A 26,231-nucleotide genomic window follows, 5' to 3' on the forward strand; every position below is an offset into this window, starting at 1 on the left:
CTATAAACAATATGGAACCACTGAAGCTTGAAAGGACAAAATTATGATGAAGGTTATCAGTTTAGAAGGAATAATCTGCCATCAGTCATGACACAAGTGGAAGAATAAAGAAGAGATGAGAACCAGAAAAAGCATTTAGAAGGTTAAAGGACCAACATAAGTGTGGGAGAATATCTTAGTAAAGGAGTGGATATACACAGAATTGAGTCACCGGGTCAGGTTATGCCACTGATCAGGCTGAGTGATTTGGAGCAAATTGCCTAACATCTCTGAGCCTTAGGTTTTTTCATTGAAAAAACAGGTATGATGATGATAATGACTGACCCAAAATAGGCAAAGGATTTCTCTAGTATGGTGACAGCTCTGGGATACAAGGTGAATGGGCCAGGATTTTGAGTCTGTTTCCAGGTCTGTATGAATTAAAGAATGTGTTATGAATGGCAACAGAGACATCCACTTTGTGGTAGATGAGGGAGGGGAACTAATGGTTGGTAAATGTTCCACGAATTATGTGGGAATTATAAAGAAATTACTCTTTGCACTCTTATGAAGTAGGTATTTTTATCTCAAATTAACAGTTGACCTTACTAGAGCAAAAGGTAGTAATTTGAGTTACTGGATATGACTCAAATTTGAGTAACTAGATACAAACCAAGGTCTGCTAAAATCTAAAACTTGGGCTTTTCCAACTAGTACATCATATTTAGATTTGAAAGTTATATTTTATTTCATTGCTTTTGGCCTAATGTTGTAGTCTCTTGAGACTGTTTTGAACTTTGATTCTGACATCTATCAAATTAACTATCCCTCTAAACTTTGGGTCATCTGAGAGGGACATAAATTTTGCTGAGCTGGGGGGGAAAAGATGGAGGAAGGATGTTTTAAAGTAGAAAGAGAGCAGCAGGTGGCCTTGACCTGTAAGGTAGGAGGCAAGGTTATCTGCGCAAAGTAAATGCAATCTGGATGTTAAGTGGACATAAAAGTCGATGGAATAAATTTGCTGCTAAGAATGATCGTGTAGGCAGGTGGAGAGTAAAGAATAGAAAGGAGCTAAGAACCAGGAATGGAGGCAGCGAGAAGAGGGAGGGTGGTGTGGGTGGACCAAATACTGCTATTAAGGAAAAAGAGAGGGTGGAGGAAACAATACAGGGAAGGTTGACCCACTCAGCCCTTCTATTCAGCTGGAGGAAGTCACAGAAAAGGAGGCTATATTGAATGGTAAGATTGGAGAAGACTGGTTAGGGAATAGGAAGATAAGTTGTTGTCTAAAAAACGCAGTTTCCAGTAAAAGGAAGAAATTGGGACTTTTTTTTTAAAAACCCGCATAGGTACACTGGAAAACATGGGCCACAGGGATAAACCTTCCATTTTTACGTCCAACCTTACCATGTGCTCACAAAAAAAGGTGTTAAATACATCTAAGTTTTGACGAGTTTAAAAGTGTAGGATATAAACCAAGAATTTTTCACAACACCCAACACCCCGCACAAATCAAGGGATTACATATTTGAGTGACAAGTACATACAAATGCATTACTTCTAGAGATACTTCGATGTAGATAAAAGACCACATTTCAATAGAGGGATCACATCGACCAGTGGGATGTTTCTTCTGAGAGAAACCCACGTTATGCAGGAAACAGTGTGGACTCTGGGGACGGCCCTCTGCTCTGGCTGAGGATTTCTGTCCCAGAGTGGTACAGGAATCTGCGCAGTGTTTTAGTTTGGAGAAAACAGGAAGTTACACTCATCACATCTTTTGCCCAGATGATAGAATTCGAAATTCCCCGGGGTTGTTCATGGAATGAGCCGCTGTTCTGTTGTGAGCCGTGGTATTAATCAGCCACCCCTCACTAGGTGTGGGGGTTCCACCACGCTTCCTCCACCCCCCGTCACCACAGCAGCGGGTAGTATTTAGATTGAATATTCCAAATAGTCAATTATGACAGTTAATTTCAAATGAGATGACTTCGAACTACACGTGAAAACAGTACTGTTTTATATCACGACTCATGCTATCCGTATGTGTAATCAAAGCCTCCTAAGTCTTGATTTGTCCTTACAAAGACGATGGGTAGAGTGAATGTCACAATTTGCCAAACAGGAGTTAGTGAAAGTCTGAAGGGGAAAGCCTAGTTAGGTTTCATCTTAGAAGTGATTTTTAAATAGAAACACGCAGATAAGCTCGAGCTTTCTGGAGCCGATTCCTAAGGCCTTGCAGGTGTTAAGGGGGTCGAGAATTGGCTGCAGGTTCCTCGGAAGTCTGCACCGATTCGGAGGGCCACCTGGCCACCTCTGACTTTCTGATCTGGGGTGCATCCCCCAGTCCCTGTCCCGGTCGACAAAGGTGGGGAGTCAGGTTCCAGGCCGGCTGGGGGTGGGGGTGCGCACAGGGGAGGGGCAGGGGGACTGGGACCCCCTCTTCGGGGTGCTTCGGGCCGTTTCTCCAGAGGCTGGTGGTGTCCCCGACCCAAGCAGCTCAACCCCGTTCGCGAGGTCCGAAGTGGCGGGAAAGGGTCCTCCGCGGCGGTCCCAAGGCGAGGGAGGCTGTAAAACCTGGCAGAGAATCCGGCGCGCCGGGTCGGGATGTCTCGGGTGTCGGGGGCATGGGCCGCGGGCTCCCAGGTAGAAGCTCCCCACGCGAGCGGGGGCCTCGGCCGCGGAAGGGGCGCCCCCGGGGCCGCCGGCAGCGGCGGGCGGGCGGGAGCTTTCCGGGCTCCTCCCGCGCCTCGGGCTGGCAGGGCGATGGCGACGACGGTTTCCCGGCTCCCCCGCCCCGGACGCCGATGGCGGTGCGTTCCGGCCCTCCCCCAACAGCTTCTCCCCCGCGGTCGCCGGAGCCGGTGAGGCCGAGAGGGCGGGGAGCCGCCGAGGGAAGGCGAGAGGGCGGAGGTTGCGTGGTGCAGGCGGCGGCGGCGGGAGGAGGAGGGCCGGGCGGGCAGGGGAGGAGGAGGAGGCGGGCGCCGTGTCGCACGCAGCTCCAGGCGGGGCAGCCCCGGTGGCTGAGGGACGCAGCTAGACCTTGGCGGGACGGGGCTTTCGCCGGGGCCCAGGCCCAGGGACCAGGCGGAGGCGTCGCGGGAGCCTTTGGGGCACCACAGAGATGCGGGTGAGTGTCGGCAGCCGCCGAGGCCGAGAGGAGGTGGCGGCGGCGGCGCAGGCCCGGCCCCGAGCCGCGGTGTCGCAGTGACTCGGGCCGCGGCGGCCGAGCCCAGGCGCCTGGCGAGGCCTGAGCCGCCGAAACGCGGCCGGGCAGAATGGCGGCCGGGCCGGGGGACTCGTGGGCGGAGGACGCCGAAGGTGGCAGAGGAGCGAGCGGGGCCGGGCCCTGAGTCACCCCGGACGGGCCGGGGCGGCCAGGCCTGGACTACGCACTGGGAAAAAGCCCGATTCATCGCGCCTGGAGGCGGCGGCCTGGTGGCGCCGGCCCCTTTCCCCGCCGCGACCGGGGTAGGTCCTCGGAGGGTGGGCCAACGTGTGGCCCGGGGCGGCTCGGGCGTCCGCGCCTCGCCTGGTGAGGCGACCTCCGCGGGACGCCGGGACCCGTGCCCTTGCTCCGTCGCGCCCACGCTGCTTCCCGGCGCTGCTTTCCGGCCGACGCGTGCTCTCCTGTGAGCTCTGGGCTCGCGCGCAGGAGCAGCCGCCGAGCCGGGCTCTCTCGCTTTCCGGTTCCCTGCCCGCGGCTCTCGGGTTCCCCGCCTGCATTGTTGCGAACGTGCAGGGCGCTATTATTGGGTAACAGTCGCCCTTTTGCCCCGTTCTCCTGGGCGAGCGGGCCGGGGCATGCGCGCAGGGATGCTAGCCCGGCGGCCGAACCGGACACAGCCCCCCGGCGCCCGCCTAGCACTCGCTAGTCGGGCCGGGCCCTGCGCCGCGGCCTCGGCGCGCCCCCGGCCTCAACGGGAGCGCGCGCCCTGACCCTGAGGCTAGCCGTGCGCCCGCCAGGCTGCTGGGACTTGGGGTCCCCAGACTCGGGGGTCGTGCGCTTTTTTTTCCCTCAAGATCTGAAAGACTCCTGTTTCTGCCACCCGTGCAGTATTGTGTAGCGCAGACATAAAATAATTAAGAAAGAGAGGAATGCTTGTAGACATTCCTTGAAATGAATCCCCAAAGTTAAGGTTTTCTCCCTGGCTGGCTTTGCCAAAAAGAGGATTCTCTTTTCTGATTGGGTCACTCTTGGTTGCTTCTGGTTCGTAGTAGGGGTTAGTGGTAAGTGCGCAAATACTGAATTGCAGTCTACTTAAATATTTATTTGCTCTGTGTAATTGCTCCTTCCTGTAGTAGCATTAAAATCGTCAAAAGTTCTGAGTGGAGTAAACGATCACACTTTTTGGAATGCACTTAACGAAGCGGCAGAAGAAGAACTAGATTCCTTTTTTACTTCAAGCCATGAGCTTCTAGGACCTAAGCATATCTTAACGCCTCGCAGAAGTGTGTGCAGTTTTAAGTTTAACACTTCATTTCATGGTGCACCCGAAAACGTACCCAATTTTCTGAAATCCTGGAGAGTGTATTATGTAGTAAAATATGTAATGATGTTTAAAATATAAAACCAGTCATTCTGTTTGAAAAAAATATTTGGAGATGAGATTTTTCTTTGTTTAAAGAAGGTTTGTTTTTGGATATTGAAACATGTTTTACTTGAAGGTTCTATTTGTTGTTTTCCATGGTGAGTCGAAATAGTTGCGTTGCATTTCAAATTCCAAAACATGCAAACACAAGACTGGCTCGCTTTAGCTCTATTATGCCCATTTTTGGAGGTTGCAGGAGAGTGTTCCTTAAGCTTGAGAGGGATGGCTGAATTGCTTTCTAAATATGTTAAACTTTTTTTCTCATTGGCTTCATCTTTTAAAAACGATTTTGTCAAAAAACAAACCAACTTTAGATATACTAGGGTTCTTCACCAATTTATAAAAGCCTCCCTCCCTGAGAGCCACATGCTCAGGTTCTTATAGGCAGCCCCACCCCCCACTCCTAATGTGTGTACCACATCAGAAGACAGACACGCATGCCTGAGCTGATTCTGCATGGTTTCCTTAGATATTACAGTTCATTAGACTCTTGCCACTTACTGAATGTTATCTTCTAGCTGTAATTAACTACATTACAGCCTTATTTCCCATACATTTCCGATAGTGAATTCCTCCAGCGCAGGGGATATTCCTTATTTGTTTTTGCGTCCCCAGAGTAACAGAACTTGGTTGTGGTGGTGCCTCGGTTGCTTTTTTTTTGAATGAATGAGTTTTCTGGAATAATTCTAACTTAAACTTAACGTTTGAAAACATGCCCTGATTTTTGGCTACAGAAAACACAGTAGTTGCGCTTAAGCCGGTTAAGAATGCAAGCTTTATTATACACTTCTCCAGTAAAGTTGATCGTCTCTCTCATCCCTCCTTTTCTATTCCCCCTTCCCTCTTCACTTCCCTTCTCCCCGAAACACCCCAGTATCTAGTACAGGGTCCTAACAGAAAAATGCCCAGGTTTTCTATACCTGTGGAAGTCCGGGAAAGTGCCAAGAAAACAGGTTGTGAAACTTTAACTTTTTTCCCCCCTTAAAACTAGTTTTAAGGTGTGGATTTTTTTACTTTTTGTGTTTGGTGTTTTTTTGGAAACACGATCCGGTTTTGCCCCCCAGGTTGAGTATCCAGCCTTGCCCTTGAAATGAAGCAGTTTGGTAGTGAAGGCTCCTCCTTGTAGATGAGGCAAGCCCCACGGTTCTGCTGGAGTGGGATAGGAAGTTGCTGTGGGACGAACCATCCCTGGGTCTCTGAGGGCCATTCATCAGAATGTCATTCCCAGTATACCCAGAGGCGTTGTGTCTGTCTTTCAGCATGGAAAATTAAAATGAGTGTACTATAAATTGAGGAGTTGTTACTTGCCATTCTTCAAATTAAAAATATTAGGGCCTTAAAAACTTAGGAACTTGGTTTTTTGTTTGTTTTGCTGTTTCAGCCCTCCGTAGGTCCTAAAGCCAGTGACCTTGAGTCATTCTGGAATAAAATGTCTTTGGGGGACTGTCAGCTTCATTTTGAACTTGTCTTTTAGGTATGTCTGGAGAAAAGAGTGTTAACCATTTTAAGGGCCAATTCTAAGGTTGCCTTGCTTTTTAAAAACATTTGGTAGTTTATCATTGTGTTTGTTTTGCTTCCAAATGAAGAAATGAGCATTAAACGAAAAATAGATCCAATTTGGATAAAAGCGTTATGTTTACTACTGAGGACATAATTTCCTGTTTATAGGAAGTTTCCTGTTTATAATATGAAGATTTAGTAAACACACTATAAACAGAATTATTATAACATTTAATGACTTAAGTTTTTTATTCACTCACGGAGGTGTTTCATTTCTAAAAATTCCGTGAGGGAGAGAGAGATTTAAGTCATTTATTTTTGCTTAGGTATAGAACATCTTGCTTGGGAGAGAAGACATGGAGTCTGGTTCAAGCTTACCTTTGCAGGACATATATTTCCTCATTTGTAAAATGAGATGGTTTTTAATTGACACTGTTGATTTCCTTAGGCCCTGAAAGTATGTGGATTCCATGGGAATGCTACAGCTTTTAACATTAACAGGATTTTGGAAAAACGGTCTGAAAGAACATTAAGTATTGTATTCATGTTTGAAAAGCAGGGTTGTGAAGCCTAAGTTTGATAGTTAAATTTTTTCCCTTGGGAAACTTAGACCAAGTAAGCACTGGTCTGCCTTTCCTAGTGTTCACTCCATGCTTCAGCGCTATTGCAGTGCCATTCTGGATCTGACTCTTTGCCTTTTCTATCACCTGACGGCTCACACATCACCATCTCTGGAAAGCTGGCCCTGATGTCCTGGTCTGGGTTAGGAGCCTTCTCTGGGTTCCCATGTTGTCCTGCCTATGTCACTATCACAGTATTTAACCTTTTGATTGTACTTGGTGGTTTCTCCCACCAAACTGACCTCCTTTGGGACAGGGACACTGTGATATGCATCTGTCCCCAGTGCCTAGCATACTGCATGCATCAACATTCACATACATCCTTCCACTGGAAATCTTTGCAGTGCCCTCTGAAGTGTGGGTACTGTGGTTTAACCCACTTTACAGAATATAGGTGAAGGAGCTGAGACTTTGAGTGGTGCAGGTCAGGGCTAGGAAGGTAGTCAAGCCCGAGTTAAACGGGACAGGATAACTCCGGAGCTCAGGCTTTTAACCAGATGTTCCCTGAGTGTTTGACTAGTTTATATGAAGATGGAAGAAGACTAGAAGGGATTAAAATGAAAATGCTTTAAGGACTGATATCTGATCATTATGGCAGAATTCATTATGCAGAACTGCGATCCACTACCAAGAATGGGCTTATTCTTCCTGGTCTTGTAGTAACATTGTGGGAGAGTAATTGGGCACTGATAGCATAGACACGAACAGTTCTGGAACTTCGGGGCTATTGTTAAATTGGGTGTGATGTTATGACTCATTGGCCTTGCAAAAATTTGTAAAACCATTCAAGACTGTTCAAATATAACAAGCTGCAATTTTTTTAAAGGTCTGTGTCAGAAACTACTTCGGAAAATAGATTGTGTGAAATGGGTGCAGCCATTTAAAATATGTATAAAGTGCGTATGTACTAATGAAGATTGTTTTTTGTTGGTTTTTTTTTTTTTTTTGAGACAAGAGTCTCACTCTGTCGCCCCCACTGGAGTGCAGTGGCGTGATCTCGGCTCACTACAACCTCCACTTCCTGGGTTCAAGCGCTTCTCCTGCCTCAGCCTGCCGAGTAGCTGGGATTACAGGTGCCTGCCACTACGCCCAGCTAATTTTTTGTATTTTTAGTAGGGACGGGGTTTCACCATGTTGGCCAGGCTGGTCTCAAACTCCTGACCTCGTGATTCACCTGCCTCAGCCTCCCAAAGTGCTGGGATTACAGGCGTGAGCCACTGCGCACGGCCGTGAGGATATTTAAAGTAGTAAAAATGGCTGTCATTTTAGGGGGGTAAACTTGGGTGCTTTTAAAATATCTTTTCAAGAAAAAATTTAAGAACCAAAAAATAACAGCATGGCGATCTCAAGATGGAGAAGACCTAGATATAACACCAAGCACAGGAACTGTAAAGGAAAAGATGTGAGTACTTTAGAATAATAAAACTTCTGTGTTAAAATTCCATAAACAGAATTAAAAGGTGACTGGCAAACAGAAAAATATTGTAACTTATAAGCAAATTTACTTTCCTTACTGTAAAAAGAGGGCATGTGAACACCACCAACAAAAGAGGCCCCCCCAACCCCCGTGGAAAAAAATGGGCAAACTGGTAATTTATAAAAAGAGGAGCAGGAAACATGAAAAAACTTTGAACTTTACTAGCAGTACTCCCAGAAATGCAAATCAGTGAGATACTGTTTTTTTTTTTTTTAATTGGCATAGATTAGAAAATAAACTACTTATGGTGAAGGTATGGAGAAATGAGCTCACTCATACCTTACTAGAAAGAGTGTAATTTATTTATTTATTTATTTATTTATTTATTTATTTATTTATTTGAGATGGAGTCTCGCTCTGTTGCCCAGGCTAGAGTGCAGTGGCGCGATCTCAGCTCACTGCAAGCTCCGCCTCCTAGGTTCACGCCATTCTCCTGCCTCAGCCTCTCCCAGTAGCTGGGACTACAGGCACCCGCCACCACGCCCGGCTGATTTTTTTGTATTTTTAGTAGAGACGGGGTTTCACCGTGGTCTCGATCTCCTGACCTCGTGATCCGCCCGCCTCGGCCTCCCAAAGTGCTGAGATTACAAGCGTCAGCCGCCGCGCCCGGCCGAAAGAGTGTAATTTAATATGATTTTTTGAGAGCAAAGTATGTAACAAAAGCTTGTAAAATATGTATGTGCTTTGAAATAGCTATTCCATTTCTAAGAATTTAGTCTAAGAAAATAACAGATTAATATTCTGTCCAGGGTGTGCTGTTACTTAACTAATACCCTCTTAAGCATTTGTTTTCATTTTTTTGCTGTTGTTAAGGATGATTATTTCAGCATTTAGATCAATCTTTCACTTCCATAATACTGTATTTTATGAACATTTAGTTAGTATTAATGATAAAATGCAACATAAAACAACATATGTAAGTAATATCTAAACTTTATTTTGGTGTGTGAGTATATGCATTTTTTAAAAAGATGAAAACCAAAATGTTAACATTATCTCTGAGCAGTGAAGTTATTTTTAGTTTCTCTTAGCAGTAGGTTATTTTTAGTTATTTTTTGTTTTTATTTTTTTCCTCCAACTTTCTACAGTGCACATATATTTATAATACAGTGGATTAATTTATAAAATCAAGAAATCCCAAAACAAGAGAAGCGGGGGAGCTACTTGCAAGGAAGACATTTCTGCTTAGTTTAATGCTGAAATCACTTAGTGTTTGCTGTACTGGCAGCCCCTTTCCAGGTGTGTTGATGCGCAGGGTTAAATATCTGACTTTCGTTGGGCTGTATTTCCAGCTGTCAGGTTCTCCTTTGCTGGACTAATCTTCTTCTCATTTATTTCCCCATATCTTAATCCTTCAAATACTTTAGTCCCCTCATTTAATGCCCTCCACGAAACTGTCCTAATCTCATGAAACTGATTGATGTTTTGATGGTTTATTATAACACTAGATTAGGTACTAATGAATTGTCTTCAGTGTGGAAGTTTCTTTTTTTTAGTAATAGTGTGAACTTTCTTTTTTTGCTTAGTTCACAGCTCCTACTGATAGTAGATGTGTTTTAAATTAATGTTTAAACTTAATGTCATTATACTTAAGAATTTGCTAAAAATTAGAAAAAGTATTTTGGTCCAGTTTCTGCAGTAGCTTGGAAAATTCAGAGGCTACTATCAATTATTTAAGAAATGTTTGCTAAATAGTACAAATGAGGAATACTGTTGTAATTATGAGAAAATAGTTGCACAGAAATGTGTCACCTAATTCTGGGAGGGGGCGCCTTTGCTATGTCGAAATTAATTAAATGCTAACTAAAATAGTTACGTGTGTCTAATAGGCATCCGAAAGTCAGAACAGGGGAAAAGGCAGACAGTTCAGACCTCCTTTTCTCAAGGCAGGAAGGAGGCTTTGGTGAGCCTGGAAGGAAAGGTTTGGAATCCTAGATGATGTCAATAAACCAGACTCTTTGATCCCAAGTGGAATTCAGGGACTAGACATGGAGACTAGGCCATTTCCCCCTCCCTAAACCTCAAGCTTATCTGTAGGAACTTGGAGACTTTGGTGTGGGGGATGGTGGAGAAGGAAAATTCCAGACTGATTCTTCTGACTTCTCTCATCTTAAATATTTAAAATCTTTAAAAGGTTTACTTGCCATTTTATCTTACATGCAGTAATAACCCTTAGTCTAGGTTGAGCATCCCTAATTTGAAAATCCTAAATCCTCCAAAATCTAAAACTTCCTTAGTTACCAACATGATGTGACAAGTGGATCATTTCACCCCGACCTCACGTGATGGGCCACAGTCAACATGCAGGTGCACAACAGTTTATTCATCGTCCCCAAGGGGAAAATAAAATTACCTTCAGGCTGTCTGTATAAGGTGTATACGAAACATCTGAATTCCCCATTTAGATTTGGATCCCATCCCCAAGGTACCTCAAATATTCCAAAATATGAAACAGTCTGAAATTCAAAAGACTTCTGGACCCAAGCATTTCAGATAAGGGATACTCAATTTGTGTTCAGTGCTTGGTATGAGCCAAAGACTGTGCCGAGCTTGCTTTGTGACGCTCTAGCTGCTTGCCCTCAGCTTACTGCTGCTTGCAGATACCTCACATAGGACAGAAGGCTGTCTAATGCAGTCCTGGTTGAGGGTGGACTTTGACACACAGCATGGGAATATATTACATCAATCATCAAGTAGAGACTACTGAAATGAGCGTGTCTCCTATTTGATGTGTTGATGAAAGGCTACTTGGGCACCTGTGCAGAGTAGGTCCTACCAACAAGGGACCCAAAACACACAAAGGGAAGAAGGGTTAGGAATGCTGAAGACACATACTGGAATTGGCTCTTCAGTAGTGCCTTTGTTACGTGTTCTATGTATAGGGGACTTTGCCCTACACAGGGTGTGTGTGTTGGGGGCGGGGGGCGGGGGGCGGCAGCGGGGGGCGGGGTGGGTGTTTAATGTCTGCAGTTTAGCTGGGGCTTTACAGGTGAAACGTATGTGTTCTCTCTTGACATTATGAAGGTTTTGTTTGTTTTGGTCACTGTTATTTTTATAATGGAGCTCTGCCTTACCACTCTACTTGTTTTACTGCATTTTCAGGATTTTTATTTAGACCAATATTTGGCTATCTGTGTTCTGTGATATGGAAGGTATGGGAATAGGAGGGAAGATCTGTGAATAAACGTAGGAAATGCCAGGTGGCATATCGAAGGGCCTCTAAAATCTTAATGTGTTTTGCCGCTGTTACAGGGAGATATATCTTATAGGGTATGTATATATGTATACATACATTCATTCATATATATTAAAAAGTACATTCCTAATTTAATAAGAAATTACCTTTGAAGGAAGAAAACTCCCCTACCATATTAACATGTTTTGTAGAACATATACTGATTTTAAAATCATAGAATGTGGAAAATTAGGTCCTTACAGTAGAGATTTGATATGGAGTGAATTGATGTGTTCATTTTTTCTCTTGGAACAAGCACCTGGAAATATTCGTAGTTCTTTGTAGCACAGTGTGGGAAGGGCCAGAGAGGCCAGGATCCTAATGAGTATGGTTATACGTTTAGTGTCTAGAAATAATTTTTGCTTCACCCTAGTCCTTGTTTAAATCCTAAATACTATCAGAAGAATTATATTAAAAACATTTTAAGGCATATGGGAGACAACACAAAGCCTGTGTCATTTACATGTTACTGGTGGTGTCATATGTTGAGAACACTTTATTTTTATTTTTTAAATAATAATTTTTTTTAAGTTCCAGGGTGCATGTGCAGCTGTGCAGGTTTGTTACATAGGTAAACGTGTGCCATGGTGGTCTGCTGCACCGATCAGCCCATCACCTAGGTATTAAGCCCAGCGTGCATTAGCTCTTTTCCCTGGTGCTGGTCCCCACACCTTCCCCGACAGGCCCCAGTGAGTGTTGTTCCCTTCCCGGTTTCCATGGCGAACACTTTTTAAACCTGTAAAATAATGGTTTAACTACAAAGTTGTTTCACATTTTTTCTTTAAAAATCTAAAACTTCCTGAGTTTTAAAAGCATCTCAATACTTCTCTTGAAGGCACTCTTAGATTTGTGTTTGATTCATTAGATTGGTTCTCTTGCATTTCTAATTCATGGTTTCCAGAGGGTGAATGCTGTTCTCAGGATGTCTTGCGTTAGAGGAGTTTAGGAAGCATCACCAGGTCTGTTCTCCAGTGGCCCCTTTTGAGTAGGGGCCACATCGCCCATTTCCCAGACTTGTGGACCAGGTTACCATCCCTAACCTGAGGTTAGGGTTCTGTGCAGAATACTTGCTGTTCTAGTTCATCTTATCTTTTCTAACTTCATGAGCATTCAGGAGATAGCTTTAACTTGATCCTCTCTTCTAATCTTTTTTACTTTGTGGTTTCTCAGTTTTTTCAGGTTAAGCAATTCTCAGCAACTTCAGCTGAGAGCCTTCTAGTCCTGCTAATAGCCTTCAGGGCTTTTCCATTTGACTAACCTGCCCTTACTTCCAACTTGGTTTGCCCCAAACTGATCTCTTTTTTGCTCCCTAGACCATATCCGACATCTCTGTTTCTAGCGTTATGTCAGAGACACAGATTTCAGACTTTACCTCTTTTGTTTGTCCATATTCAGTGATCTACCAAATCTTACTAGTTCCTCCCCCATAACGCTCTGCGTTTATACCTTCCTCTTTGGCCCTGCCGTCACCAGCTTCATTCTGCCCTCACGCCTGGTGATGCAGTGCGCTGCTGATTGCTGCTTCGTTCAGGACTTGCCTGGCTTCCTTGATTACAGAGGCTCTCCAGGGCAGGTATTGGGCTGCCAGCATTTGATAGAGTGGGCTCTGCTCTTCGTCTTTGTCAACCCTTAGCCACAACCATCCCATCTCATCTTCATAAGCTTAAAAAAAATCCTGAAAATCTAGCTATGTGTATCATGCTAACATGCTTTTTAAAAAAACTGGCTCTGCTGCAATTGTCACTTGAAAGTAGCTGGATGTTGGTCCTGGGTATTTGTCTCTAGCTCAGCTCTTCAAACTGGGAATGTGATTTCTAGTAACAACGTGTAGCAAAATTTCAACAAAGCAACCAATTTGTGGAAGTTGTGTCAACTTTGAGGTTTTGCCATAATAAATTATAAAAGTTGGAATTTTTCTATTGATAAGGCTAACTTGTGGAAAACTGATTAAATAATTCACTGATTATAACCAGCAAACCATAAATTACACTAAAGTTTTGTTTCAAAAATATGGATATTGTGGAAGATGAGTATTCACATAGCTTTTTATGGTAAACATATAGGTGAGCGTGTATGTGTAACTAAGATAGTGATTCCCTTAATAGTTACAGGAAAAGTGATTCTAAAAAGCATTCTGATGCCTCTCTTGGCGGCAGTGAATGAAACTACAGTTTCACTTTAAAAAGAGTACTTTCTCCATCAAAAATGCAGAGGAGGATTTGTTTTACTGACAATTGAGTACAGGCCAAAGTGCATAGATGTGCATACATACTCTGTGCTTTGTGTGTGTGATTTGGCAAAAAGAAAAATAGTCCTAAAGTGTTGCATCTCTTTATTCCGTTGTATTTATATTTTTCAGAAGTTTATTTGCAGTTTTGATGTGTACATTTTTTTTTAGAAAATTGAATGAAGTTTGTGAGGTTCAAGTCCTCTAAAGTAAGTTTATTACATATGAGTTCTTGACAGTAACAAAACTATGGGGAAAATCTGGATTTTGTGATGTTAGTGTTAGTTCTTTACCTTTTTAAAAATATTAACTATGTTTTCAACTGGGAACATGGATTTATGGTTTTCAAAATAAGCTACTTGAAGTATAAGCTTAAAAAGCTTGCTTGAGAAAATACACAAGTTAATGTAAATCGTATGAAATAAAAAATATGGACAGACTATTGTTGAGACTTTCCACACGAAACTTAGGCTGGGCAGTGAAGACTATGGGATTGTCCCAGCCACAGCTAGGGTGGTGACAGAAATCAGTAGCAGTCTTAATATGCAGGATATTCTTTATGCCTACTTGAGGTATGGGTTTTGCCAGGCGCGGTGGCTCACGCCTGTAATCTCAACACTTAGAAGGCCGAGGTGGCCGGATCGCTTGAGCTGACAAGTTCGAGACCAGCCTGGGCAACATAGCGAAACCCCATTTGTACAAAAAATGAGAAGATTAGCCAGGTGTGGTGGCCCATACCTGTGGTCCCAGCTACTTGGGAGGCTGAGGTGGGAGGATCGCTTGAGCCCTAGAGGGAGATGTTGCAGTGAGCCGAGATGGCGCCATTTCACTCCAGCCTGGGTGACAGAGTGAAACCCTGTGTCAAAAATAAATAAGTAAAATATGGGTTTAAGTTATTGTTGATGCTTTTGTGTCTCTGCCCCTTAGCAATAACCCCCCAAACCCACCACTCTTAGGGTGACAAATAAATACAAATTGTACAGACCATGAGGGAAATGGACTAGAAAATTTTGTAACTACAAAGAAAGGTCCATCTTGACTAGGGGCATTACTATAAAAAATACGAGCAGGCTGGGCGCGGTAGCTCACGCCTGTAATCCCAGCACTTTGGGAGGCCAAGGCGAGCGGATCACCTGAGGTCAGGAGTTCGAGACCAGCCTGACCAACATGTAGAAACCCCGTCTCTACTAAAAATACAAAATTAGCCAGCCATCGTGGCGCAGGCCTGTAATCCCAGCTACTGAGGAGGCTGAGGCAGGAGAATCGCTTGAACCCAGGAGGCGGAGGTTGTGGCGAGCCGAGATCGCTTCACTGCACTCCAGCCTGGACAGAGCGAGACTCCATCTTAAAAAAAATATGAGCAAATGCAAATGTCTAGAGGCTTACCGCTGTTTCAGAATCATAAGTAAAGCTGATGCTACAGGTTTTACCACATTTTCTCCTTTTTTTTTGGATGGGGTTTTGCTGTTGTCTCCCAGGCTGGAGTGCAATGGCACGATCTCAGCTCACTGCAACCCCCGCCTCCCGGTTGGTTTTCAAGCAATTCTCCTGCATCAGCCTCCCGAGTAGCTGGGATTAAAGGCGCCCACCACCATGCCCGGCTAATTTTTTTTGTATTTTTAGTAGAGATGGGTTTCACCATGTTGGTCAGGCTGGGCTCGAACTCCTGACCTCAGGTGATCTGCCCGCCTCGGCCTCCCAAAGTACCGAGATTACAGGCAGGAGCCATCGCACCCAGCCCACATTTTCTCCTTTATTATGGGTATGGCCAGATTGTTTTGAGACAGGGTGGGAAGCAAAATTTAAAAATCCCCTCCCCAAAAGAACCCTACCTCTTATTGAAGGTTGTCATCGAGTGGCAGATTTCTATGAGCTCAGAAGACATACTCAAATGATTGAGAAACTGTTTTTCCAAATTATTTATTCTTGACTGATTTAAATGTACACTTCTGTGCATATATGTTTCTCCTCATACTCTCTCCCCAGTGTCTATAATTTCGGAAAATACTAAAAAGTTCTTAGTACTTGATGTTGTAATAGCTAGTAAAGAAATTTTCAACAAGATGCTTTTTAGCAAATGCAGCATTGAACATATGTGCAGAGAATGGGGGTGCAAATCTGACAGGTGGAACCACAGGTGTGGTGGGTGACATCACTCACTGTGAGCCTTGAGTGGTTCAGGGACCACAGGGGACATGTGTCAGGAGCATCTTACCGGAAAGAGGTTTCGCTTAACTGTGCCCAGTTCCTTCAGGAGAGCGGTTAAAGTGGTAAATTGTCTTTAAAACAAAAAACATAAAAGCCCTAAATCAAATAAAGAGCATGGTGGCACCGTTTCTCCTTTTGAACCAGTTTGTAGTGAAACAGGAAGTGTATTTGAAAGTTTGCTCAGCTAGGGAAAATTGCTGATCAGAATTTTCGACTCGGGGTTAAATTATCTTAGTCGAAAAAAAAATAATGAAAAGGGGTGTCTTATTGATGAATAGATTCATGTTCACTTAGCGATACACTAGCTTCCAAAATCTGCTTATTGAGCAGATACTTACTCAAGGCTCCACACTCAACTGCAGGGCAAACGGTTCACCACACATGAGGGAAATTTGGAAATTAGTTGAAGAGGAGTGTGGGAACTGTGAGTTGAGATTGTTCATCTAAATGGGAGTTAATAGCGTTTGTGGTTGACTAAGGGTATCCTTTATGGAAGTGGACCTCATGTGCACGCCTCACTGGAAGAGGGAGAGACCCGCCAGGAGGTGCACATCTGGCCTTCCACGCTTAGTGGCCTGAGGATGTTTCCCTGGAGCACCACTTCCACAGGCCCTCTAAAAGGAGGGCAGAATGGCTTGCTGTTTGTATCTTTGTATTTGTGTTAAGCTGGGTTCTGAAAATACAGTGGTGCCAAGACAGAAGAGAAACTTTTTGGATGCTGATGTGCAGTGAAAGCTCTTCAGTAGCGGCTTTTCCAAAGTCAGTGGGCTTCATACAACAGCATCCCATTCATTCACTAGCAAGAAAGCTGGGAAGTCCTGTGAAGCTGGTGTTTTAAAGTATTCTGTTAAACATGTCTTTCATGGTAGAATGAAAGATTCATGTGAATTTTAAGATAGAGTGATATTTCAAGGAAAATTTAACTCTGTCACAGCTTGGGCTGGATCCCCAGGTCTGTCCCGATACAAAGGATTCCTCCACCCTGTGCTGAAAGTTACATTTTGGTGGGAATTTTGGAGAAGTGCCACCTCTGGTGTCATCGGTTATCAAAGGTATTGTGGAGTTTTCAGGTAACATTAATTTACTTCATTTTGACTTCAAAAATAACCATGGGTGGTTTAACATTTAAATACCATGTTAGGAATTGCATAGATGTTAGAAACCCTTTATAGTAGTGTTCACATGAGTAGTAGCAAATGCTTACCGTGTGTCAGGGACTCTGCTAAGCATTTTATTTTCATAACTCACTTATTCCTCACAGCCACCTTATACAACAGGTACTACAGTATTATCTCTAGTACAGATGATGAAATACAGGTGCAGTAGTTAAGGAATCTGACCAAGCTCACACTGCCAGTGACTTGTGGAGCCAGAACTGTGAAGTTCCACAGACATGCCACGCATTTCTATATTAGCTGTTGGAAATTTGTCACTGTGTACTGTCAATCAGTGCCTCTTGAATTATTTCTTTAGTACAATATTTTTTTGTGGGATAACTCAGCACCCACACAGACATAACTGGGCAAAAAAAATGCACTGAGTAATACTTACCTTGTTACATTCTATGAGCTCTTTTTTTTCTATTTGATTTTTTAAAAGTTGCAGTTCCCTTTTACTAAGTTGGTTTCATGATCTACACAATAATGAATTGCAGCCCTCAGTTTGAAAAGCATGTGTGATGTAGATGATCATGATCAAATGTAATACCGTTTTTTTCTTGTCTTAAAGTGAATGCAAATACTTGGAAACAAAATACACGCAAGTACCAGTCTAGACCATTGAGTAAGCATGATTTAATCTAGGTAATTGAATAAAAGCATTGTGCTGAAACTGAGAACTGAAATTCAGTCCTCAGCAGTTAAAACTAGTTTATTTGGACAAACTGGGCAGTCTTTATAACACCTGTTAAATATAATGTGATTGTGATTTTCTGTAAGTTTTCAGGTTTTCCAGAGCAATTTATACCAGTGACGCTTGTGGCATCTTACTTGGAAGTCATGTAGTAAAATAGGAAGAATATAGATGTTGACTTAAGATTCATTTCTGAATTGAGCAGTATTTAAGGCATTTAGTGCTTGTATGTGGATTTTTTAGGATTTAAAAGGACCTTCCTCTATTATTTATTCAGGTATCAACTCTAAGAGAAAAACAATTGTTTTCTAATTCCTAAGATGTTCATAGGAGAAAATTCTGTACTTCTATGTAATGATATCTGAGAATTCTCATAATTATAAAATGTGTGTATTTGAAGGAATGAATTAAATTAGCATGTGTGTGTATTTTACTTTATATATATTTTTTGAGATGGAGTCTCATTCTGTTGCCTAGGCTGGAGTGCAGTGGCGCGATCTCGGCTCACTGCAACCTCCACCTCCTGGGTTCAAGTGATTCTCCTGCTTCAGCCTCCCAAGTAGCTGTGACTACAGGTGTGCGCCACCACACCAGGCAAATTTTTGTATTTTTAGTAGAGATGGGGTTTCACCATGTTGGCCAGGCTGGTCTTGAACTCCTGACCTCAGGTCATCCACCCGCCTCAGCCTCCCAAAGTTCTGGGATTATAGGCGTGAGTCACCACGCCTGGCTGCATGTGTGTATATTTATATAATTAGAAGGACAAAGATTGATCACGAGAAGGCTGCTATATCTATTTAGTAAAACTTCGAGGCTCTACTAATTTATTCTTTATAGCAATTCTGAGAAGTCGGTATTTTGGTGTTTAATTCCCACTCCCAGCTTTATTAAGGTATAATTGACAAAACATATAGCATGCAACCTGATGTTTTGATATATGCATGTTGCACATCATAACATGATTAAATCAAGTTAATTATATCCATCACCTCACATACTTAACATTTTTTTGTGGTAAGAACTTTCAAGATGTACTATAAGCAGTTTTTTCTCTCTTTTGTTTTGCTTTTAAGCAATTTTCAGTTTTCAAAATACAGTACGTTATTATTAACTGGAGTCACCATGCTGGGTGCTGGATCTCCTGAGCTTATTCCTGCTATCTAACTGAAACTTTGCACCTTTGACCAGTATCTCCCCATCCCCCTCCTTGGTGCTTAATTTTTTAAGGAAGACTTAAAAATGAATGAACAGAATTGGAATTGGCCTTGTAGAAGGAACCAATGTCCCTTCTAAGAGAATCTGAATAGCAGTGCTGGCTGGTTTGGAGTCTGTCTTCTCTGTAGTGATTGGTGTGGTATTTTCTCATTGCCATCTGGTGGTGATCTGAGTGGGTGTCATCTTGTTGAGGTTGCCAAAGGGACTCATTTTAGAGGGCAGTGGAAAGCATGAACACACCTGGGCAGAACATGGTCGTCTTTATACCAGACTTTGAATCCAGGGTTGCATACCTCCAGCTGAGAGACATGCACAGAAGTTCTGTTGTGAGACTTCTGCTGTAAGTAAGCATCATTGGTTGTACTTTGTTTTTTGTTTGTTTGTTTTGTGTGTGTGAGACAGGGTCTTGCCCTGTCCCTCAGGATGGAATGTGGTCACATGATCACAGTCCACAGCAGCCTGGAACTCGTGGGCCCAAGCCCTCCTCCTGCCTCAGCCTCCCGAGTTGTACCTTATTTTTGAATAAGGCATGTGGTTTTGGAAGACATGATGTTTGTCATGTCTGTTCATTTGCAAGTTTGTTGTAATTATGCTTGTATACTGCCTTTAGAATTTAAAAGGAAAATTCATGTCTCACTCCTACCCATCGTTGTATCATGGTGAATGGGGTAATAAGTCATCACGTTCTCTGAGTCAGTCCTGAGGATCCTCTTGTGACAGCGATGTTGGGAGAGGCAGGTATCTGTTGATTTCTGCTAGCGACAGAGTCCACCATTGTCTTCTCACCATCGTTTTGAGCGAATCATTTCCATTTCTACTTGGCTACAGCCAGGTTTCATCACTTTCTACTCGTTCGGAGCTACGTTCTTGAAGGCCGTGTCTCCTGGCACTTACCACAGTCAGTGACTTTTTCCTAATAGACCTTTTCCTTGATTTATCTTCAACCTTAACACTGTCGAACTAGAAGTTTCATGGATGAGCCTCCTTTGGCTTGCCTTCTGGCCTCCTGGTTCTCTTACGTATATATTCTGTCTCTTACAAGCGTTCTCTCTCCTTTTTTGGGAGGGGTGGGAGGCAAGGGACTACTTTGCCCACATCCTTTAAGCACAAAGTTTTAGTCCTCATCTCTATTAAGTTCTTTCTTCACACTTTGAAGATTTTTGTTTGTGGTGTTGCCAACAATTTTACTTTTTTGCCAGTTACTAAATTTATTTCTACAGGTGTGATTTCCTTTGGGCTACAATTTTTAAACTGCCAGCCTTTAAAAAAAATCACATTCAACTTATCTAAAATTAAGCTCTTCATCTTCTTTCTAGTTTCAGGCTTCTTCTCGTAACTTATCTATTGCTGTTAATCCTCACTTTCTTATATAGAGTTGTTCCTCTCTAACTCCCTTTACTCCTGGGGTTTTGCCAGCATGAGAATTTTTAAACTGAGTGTTCAATTTAGTGATATAAAGAATTTCATATAAATACAATTACATGTCTGGTTGATCATCCTGTAACCTAGAACTGCCATGATATTTCATACTTGTGAGTTCATATTTATTTACAATTACATTGTTGCCAGATAATTACCTAAGACAGAGGCTATAATTGCTTGAGATCCTGTAGGCCACATATGGCTCCAAGATATTCTTCTAGCTTTTACAGTACAACTTTTTTGCTTTTTTTAATCATAAAAAGTGTAGCAAACATGTCCATTCCTGAGAATTCCACATGCTAACACATGCAGACATCTTCCTATTTAAGATCTGGTAGTTATAGACTTTATATGTAACTACTATAATTTCAAGGTGTTGATGAGCATAAATGATACTGGCATGTCTAGCATGGAATAATGAAAATCTTTGTGATTTCTTGCTGACAAAGTTAGACACTTTGTTAAAAGTACTGCATCTGTTTCCTGCATTCATAATCAAAGGAATTGTCAAATTTCCATCAGAGGTTAGTGAAAATAAAGATGTAATTTTTTGCCCCATCTACATTGAGAAGCCCCCTGAAATCCACCCATGGACCCCACTGTAGTCTCACTTCCACCCATCTCCCACACTATTTTCTCCTTCCGCCATGGGTAACCATTTTTATTAATGTTCAGTTTAGCCTCCCAATTTTTCTTCTTGAAGAGAAAAATATATCTACACTTACGTGTTAGTACTTACTCCCATCACACACAAAAGGTGCCTGTTTTCAGTTAAGTATCCGCTAAGAATTTACTTTCTTATCGGTATGTGGAGGTCCTTTCTTTTTTCTTAACAGTTTCTATCATTGCACAGTGCTCCATTGTCCTAACTTAGTCTTCCTGTCCCCTACTGATGGATTTGGGGTTGATTTCAAGTCTTTTGCAGTGACAAAACTTGAATTTACCACTTCTCGTGGCTTTGGCTGCACATTTTGGGAATAGATTCCTAGAAGTGGATTGCTAGGTCAAAGGGTAAATGCATCTGTCATGTTATTAGATCTGGCAAATTCCTCTTCTTACCATGGAACATTTCTTAGCGATAGCTGTGTTGTTTTGAATTTTGTTTTTGTTTTGTTTTGTTTTGAGATGGAGTCTCGCTCTGTCACCCAGGCTGGAGTGCAGTGGGGTGATCTCTGCTCACTGCAGCCTGCACCTCCAGGGTTCCAGCAATTCTGCCTCAGCCTCCCGGGTAGCTGGGATTACAGGCATGCACCACCACGCACAGCTGATTTTTATATTTTTAGTAGAGATGGGGTTTCACCATGTTGGCCAGGCTGGTCTCGAACTCCTGACCTCAGGTGATCTGCCTGCCTCAGCCTTCCAAAGTGCTAGGATTACAGGCTACCATTCCCGGCCTTGTTTTGAATTTTGAAAATAGTGTCTGTCAAGTTCCGGAATCCAGAAATAAATTGCTGGAAGTTCAATAGTATAAATTCGAGACTTTGTCATCCTGAATTCTTTCTTACCTGTGTCACCCCATCCGGTCTGACCAGTTACCACGATAACTGCTTTGTGTCGCCGTGTCTTGGGCTTCTCTCTTTCCATTGCTGTTGATCTAAGTTGAGCCGTTATCTCGGTGTCACTTGTCTTCTCCGAACCCTTCCATAACTCTGTAGTTAGAATAAAGGCCTTGCATCCTCTTCCCACCGACCCAGCCGCCCACCTCTCGTGACTTGCCCAAATCCTTCACCGGGCTCCTGTGATCGGTTTTCTGCCTCATGCTTGTCTTCCCTTGGATATCAGCCTCCCTGTACCTCTACTGCTGTTCAAATCCTGCTCATCGTCTGAGAAACGCTCAAAGCACACATTCTGTAAAGGCTTCCTGATCTTGTAGCCTGAAATGACTTCTTTCCCCTATTAACTTGTATTGCCATTTTTGTCTGTATCTTTAATATGGCAGCAAATCATCCATGCCATGTGACATCTCTTCCAATACCTGCAGACCAAACTTTGACATTTGTGTTTTCACCTGTTTATATATTGTTGCAGGAGAGTATAAACCCCTCTATTGGTAATGTCTTACATAGCATTTCTTAAAGCTAACTTTCTGGTAGAATACTCAGTAATACTGCTTTTAGTGCTGATACCAAGACCCATATGTACACAGAACCTGGTCGTCTTGCAGAGGATGCATTCCTTTCTGTGAATGAACTGAATTTGAACCATAAGATTGAACTTAAAGCTAGCATGCTTTAAGTCTGTTCTTTGTTTTTTCTTATCAACTTTATTGAGATTTAATGCACATGCTATAAAATTCGCTCATTTAAAATGTATAATTCAGTGATGTTTAGTAAAGTTAGAGTTGTGTGGCCATCACTACAATGCAATTTTAGAACATTTCCATCAACCTGAAAAGATCCTTTGTGTCTCTTTGCTGTTACTCCCCATTCCTACCCTCCCCCCAACTCCAGGCAACTACTAACCTATTTTGTCTCTATAGATTTGCCTATTCTGGACATTTCATGTAATAAATGGAGTCATATGATACGTGGTGTTTTGCATCTGGCATTCATTCAGTGTTAATATTTTTGAGGTTCATCCACGCTGCATCAGTACTTGATTTTTTTTTTTATTGCCAAATAGTCTGACTACTTGGCATTATTGTGTGAGTGCCTCACATTTTGCTTTATCCATTCACCTGTTGGTGGACATTTGTGTTCCACTTTGGGGCTATTTTAAAGTGCTGTGAACATTCATGTACAAGTCTTTGGGTGGATGTATGATTTTTTTGTTTTTGGGGGATAGATATCTGGTAGAATAATGGAGCATGTGACAGACTTATGTTGAGTGAACATGGTCTTTTAATGCCCCAGATGTTTAATTATTAGCTTTGGGTAACAACAGGAACAAGGCAATGCAAGCATATGTGATAAATTCAAGTCTTGAGAATTTGACTTGGAATTAGTTGTTTGAGAAGCAGAACCCATTTCTTATTTGGATATGTGTTTATTTTATTTCTCTGACTTTAGAGCCAGTGGACTTAAAGGTTTAGAATGGCTTTAAGTAAGTAGAGATAAAACTTAGCTACTGTCGGCCGGGTGCAGTGGCTCACGCCTGTAAACCCAGCACTTTGGGAGGCCTGGGTGGGCAGATCACGAGGTCAGGAGATCGAGACCATCCTGGCTAACATGGTGAAACCCCATCTCTAGTAAAAATACAAAAAATTAGCCGGGCGTGGTGGCGGTCGCCTATAGTCCCAGCTACTCAGGAGGCTGAGGCAGGAGAATGGCGTGAACCCGGGAGGCGGAACTTGCAGTGAGCCGAGATTGCACCACTGCACTCCAGCCTGGGCGACAGAGCGAGACTCTGTCTAAAAAAAAAGAGTCTAGTGTAGCAGCTACAGTAAATATTAGCTCCTTTATATAGTTAATAAGCTGACATGGAACAGTTGTACTCAGTGGACGTTCTGGAGGTGCCATGGGTGTGGGTAAATACAACGTAGCTTATAGAAGAAGGTCCCTGCAGTTCATTCAGTTAACAGAGTGAGTGCCTGTTTGTGTTTTAGAAATTGTGGGGCAACAATATGGAGGATGGATTGGAGGGGATGAGGCCAGTAAAGACCCTTTAGTTCGTGACCAGATGGGAGGTAATAATGCCTAGACCCCGGCAGTTAGGAGTGTAAAGAGAAGTAGGATAGGAAGGAGATAGAATGCATAGAACTGATTTTTCATCAGGGATAAGAATAGAGAGGAATCAAAGCTGATGGGAAGTGCAGAAGGGGGAGTGAGTTTGAAGGGAGAGAGACCAGTCAAGAGACTAAGCATGACCCTCAGTTGAAAGTCTTGGTAGAGGGAATGGGGAGGAAAAGTGAGATTACACGCAACATGAGGAAAATAGATAGGATTAGATGTTTGGGCAGTTAGAAGAGAGGGTGGTGCTTTGGTAACTCCTAGGATTCCAAGCTGGGCAGCTGAGGCTTCTGACAGCTAAGTTGGGAAGAATGGCAGGGAGAGAGGAGTTCTGTGTTGAACGTGTGAGTCTGTGGCCTTTGGAAGATCCAGCGGAAGGAGGAGGAAGAGCTGGAGTGAGGAGCAGCTTGGAGTTGTCATCGAGGGTTGGGCAAAGTAGAAGGTGCCACAACAGATCTGGTGGCTTGTTGCTGGTTTCTTACTCCTGAAATTATTAACTTGAAACTGTAGAACTGTATCATTAAAATCCTCAACAGAGCTTTATGTAACATGTATATATAGCCTGAAGCTTCGGTTTTCTTGCCTAGGCAGTTTTACCTAATCTTGGCTGTACACTTAAAACTCAGGTTGGCTGTATTAGCCTCTTTTCTTTTCAGGCATTCCATTCATTTAAAACTTAAAGAGAATTTAATAACTTCTTATGGAATTCAAGAATTTCTGAGCTTGAACTTTCCAGTCTCAGTTCTGAGTGGCATAGAGTATCCTTTAACCTGCTAAATTGTTTTCTTATGTATGTAGCAAATAGATCACAAGAGAACATAGCATGTTCCATGTTAAGAAGCAGGCTTACTACGCAGTGAACACCCGCCAACCCGTTCCCCCCTAAGAAATAGAATATTTCCAGTACTGTGGAAGCTCCCTGAGCACTTCTTCCCAAACCCATCGTTACCCCACAATATTTTAATTGCCTGCCCCTCATCCTAAATGCTTTTGCTTTTCTATTTTTACTTATGTTATATAGGTTTGCTGAGTTTTTTGTTAGCTTTTTATTATGGAAAGTAGAAACTGCAGTGTACCTGTCTCTCAGCTTTTCTTGAAAAAAGCTGGTAAATCCCAGGCATCATATCATTTCAATCACAAAAGTATGTATCCCTAGCTAGTATTTTTTTTTTTTTTAACATAAGTACAATGAAACCACAGTAGCCAGTGTTTTAAGAAGATAAGTGTGTGTGGTTCACTATGGCACCTTCCATTCATGTCGGGGAGAGCTAACCTCTCTCTTCGTAGAAGTACTCTTTTAAAATTAATCTTAGATATAAAAATGATATACTGTATATATTCCTTTGTCACTTTTTTTTTTTCACTCAAGACTCCTGAAATTCACCTGTGTTGAAGCGTGTGGCTGAAGTTGGCTCATTTTGTGTGGTCTGTTGTGTGACTGTCCTACTGCTTAGTTGTGAATTCTCCTGTTGGTGGACATGTGGGTTGTTTCCAGATTTGTTTGTGTTTTGCTATTATAAACAGTGCAGCAAATGCATATTTTCTGGCGTTCATGTACAAGAGTTTCTCTAAGTCTAAATTGTTTTACTGTTGGTTTCATATCTTATGTGCCACACTGCAAGTAAAAGCTTAAAATTCTTAAAGTTTTAAGAAGTTATATTCCGCTGTACTGTATATTTAGGAATTATCAAAGGAGTAATAGATTAGGAAAATACATAAGGCATAATTGGTTAGATAGGTGATGAAGAAGTGCTTGGCCCTGTCCAGTCTTGGGGCCATGGCTGAATCTTGCAAAGCAGAAGCTCTTCCCTCCTGAAGCTGGAGGTTTGAATCCTCAGTGGCTCTCCTGTGGTCACCGACTAACACAGGCCATCAGGTCATCTTTCTGTCATCTGCACTAACGAATGCCCTCAGCTGCCTGCTACATCCTCGGATTGGGACTCCCCACTCCACTCCCCTCACTTCTTTACCCACCTCAGTTCTTCTTGGACCTCTCTAGCGTCCTCATCCATGAATGCGAAACTCCTCCATAGCCACTTCTCGCACTGCTTCAACCCCATTGCTCTTCCATAAAGACCAAGACCCCTTAAAGCCCTCTCCAGATGTGGCTGTTCCTGTTCCCCCGCCCATCCTGCAGGCCTCCAGGCTGCAGGCAGGGATCCACCTCCTCCTCGTGCGGGTTGACAGCCGTAGACCCAGAGAAAGACTCTGGAGTTCCTCTCTGCACTAGCCATTTC

At 42.9% G+C, this 26,231-nt stretch overlaps 1 protein-coding gene across 3 annotated transcripts in view; it reads left to right on the forward strand.

Annotated features, from left to right (window-relative positions):
* Nucleotides 1-2,203: 2,203 nt before the first annotated feature.
* Nucleotides 2,204-26,231, forward strand: part of CUL1 (cullin 1) — a 102,121-nt gene continuing 78,093 nt past the window's right edge. For 2 of the 3 annotated variants that reach the window (XM_030826048.1, XM_030826050.1), the window contains exon 1: nt 2,847-3,109. The gene's annotated coding sequence lies outside the window, so the exon portion shown is untranslated. The other variant, XM_030826049.1, reaches the window with a different exon arrangement.

The sequence above is a fragment of the Nomascus leucogenys genome, chromosome 13 (assembly GCF_006542625.1).
Source record: "Nomascus leucogenys isolate Asia chromosome 13, Asia_NLE_v1, whole genome shotgun sequence".
NCBI lineage: Eukaryota > Metazoa > Chordata > Mammalia > Primates > Hylobatidae > Nomascus > Nomascus leucogenys.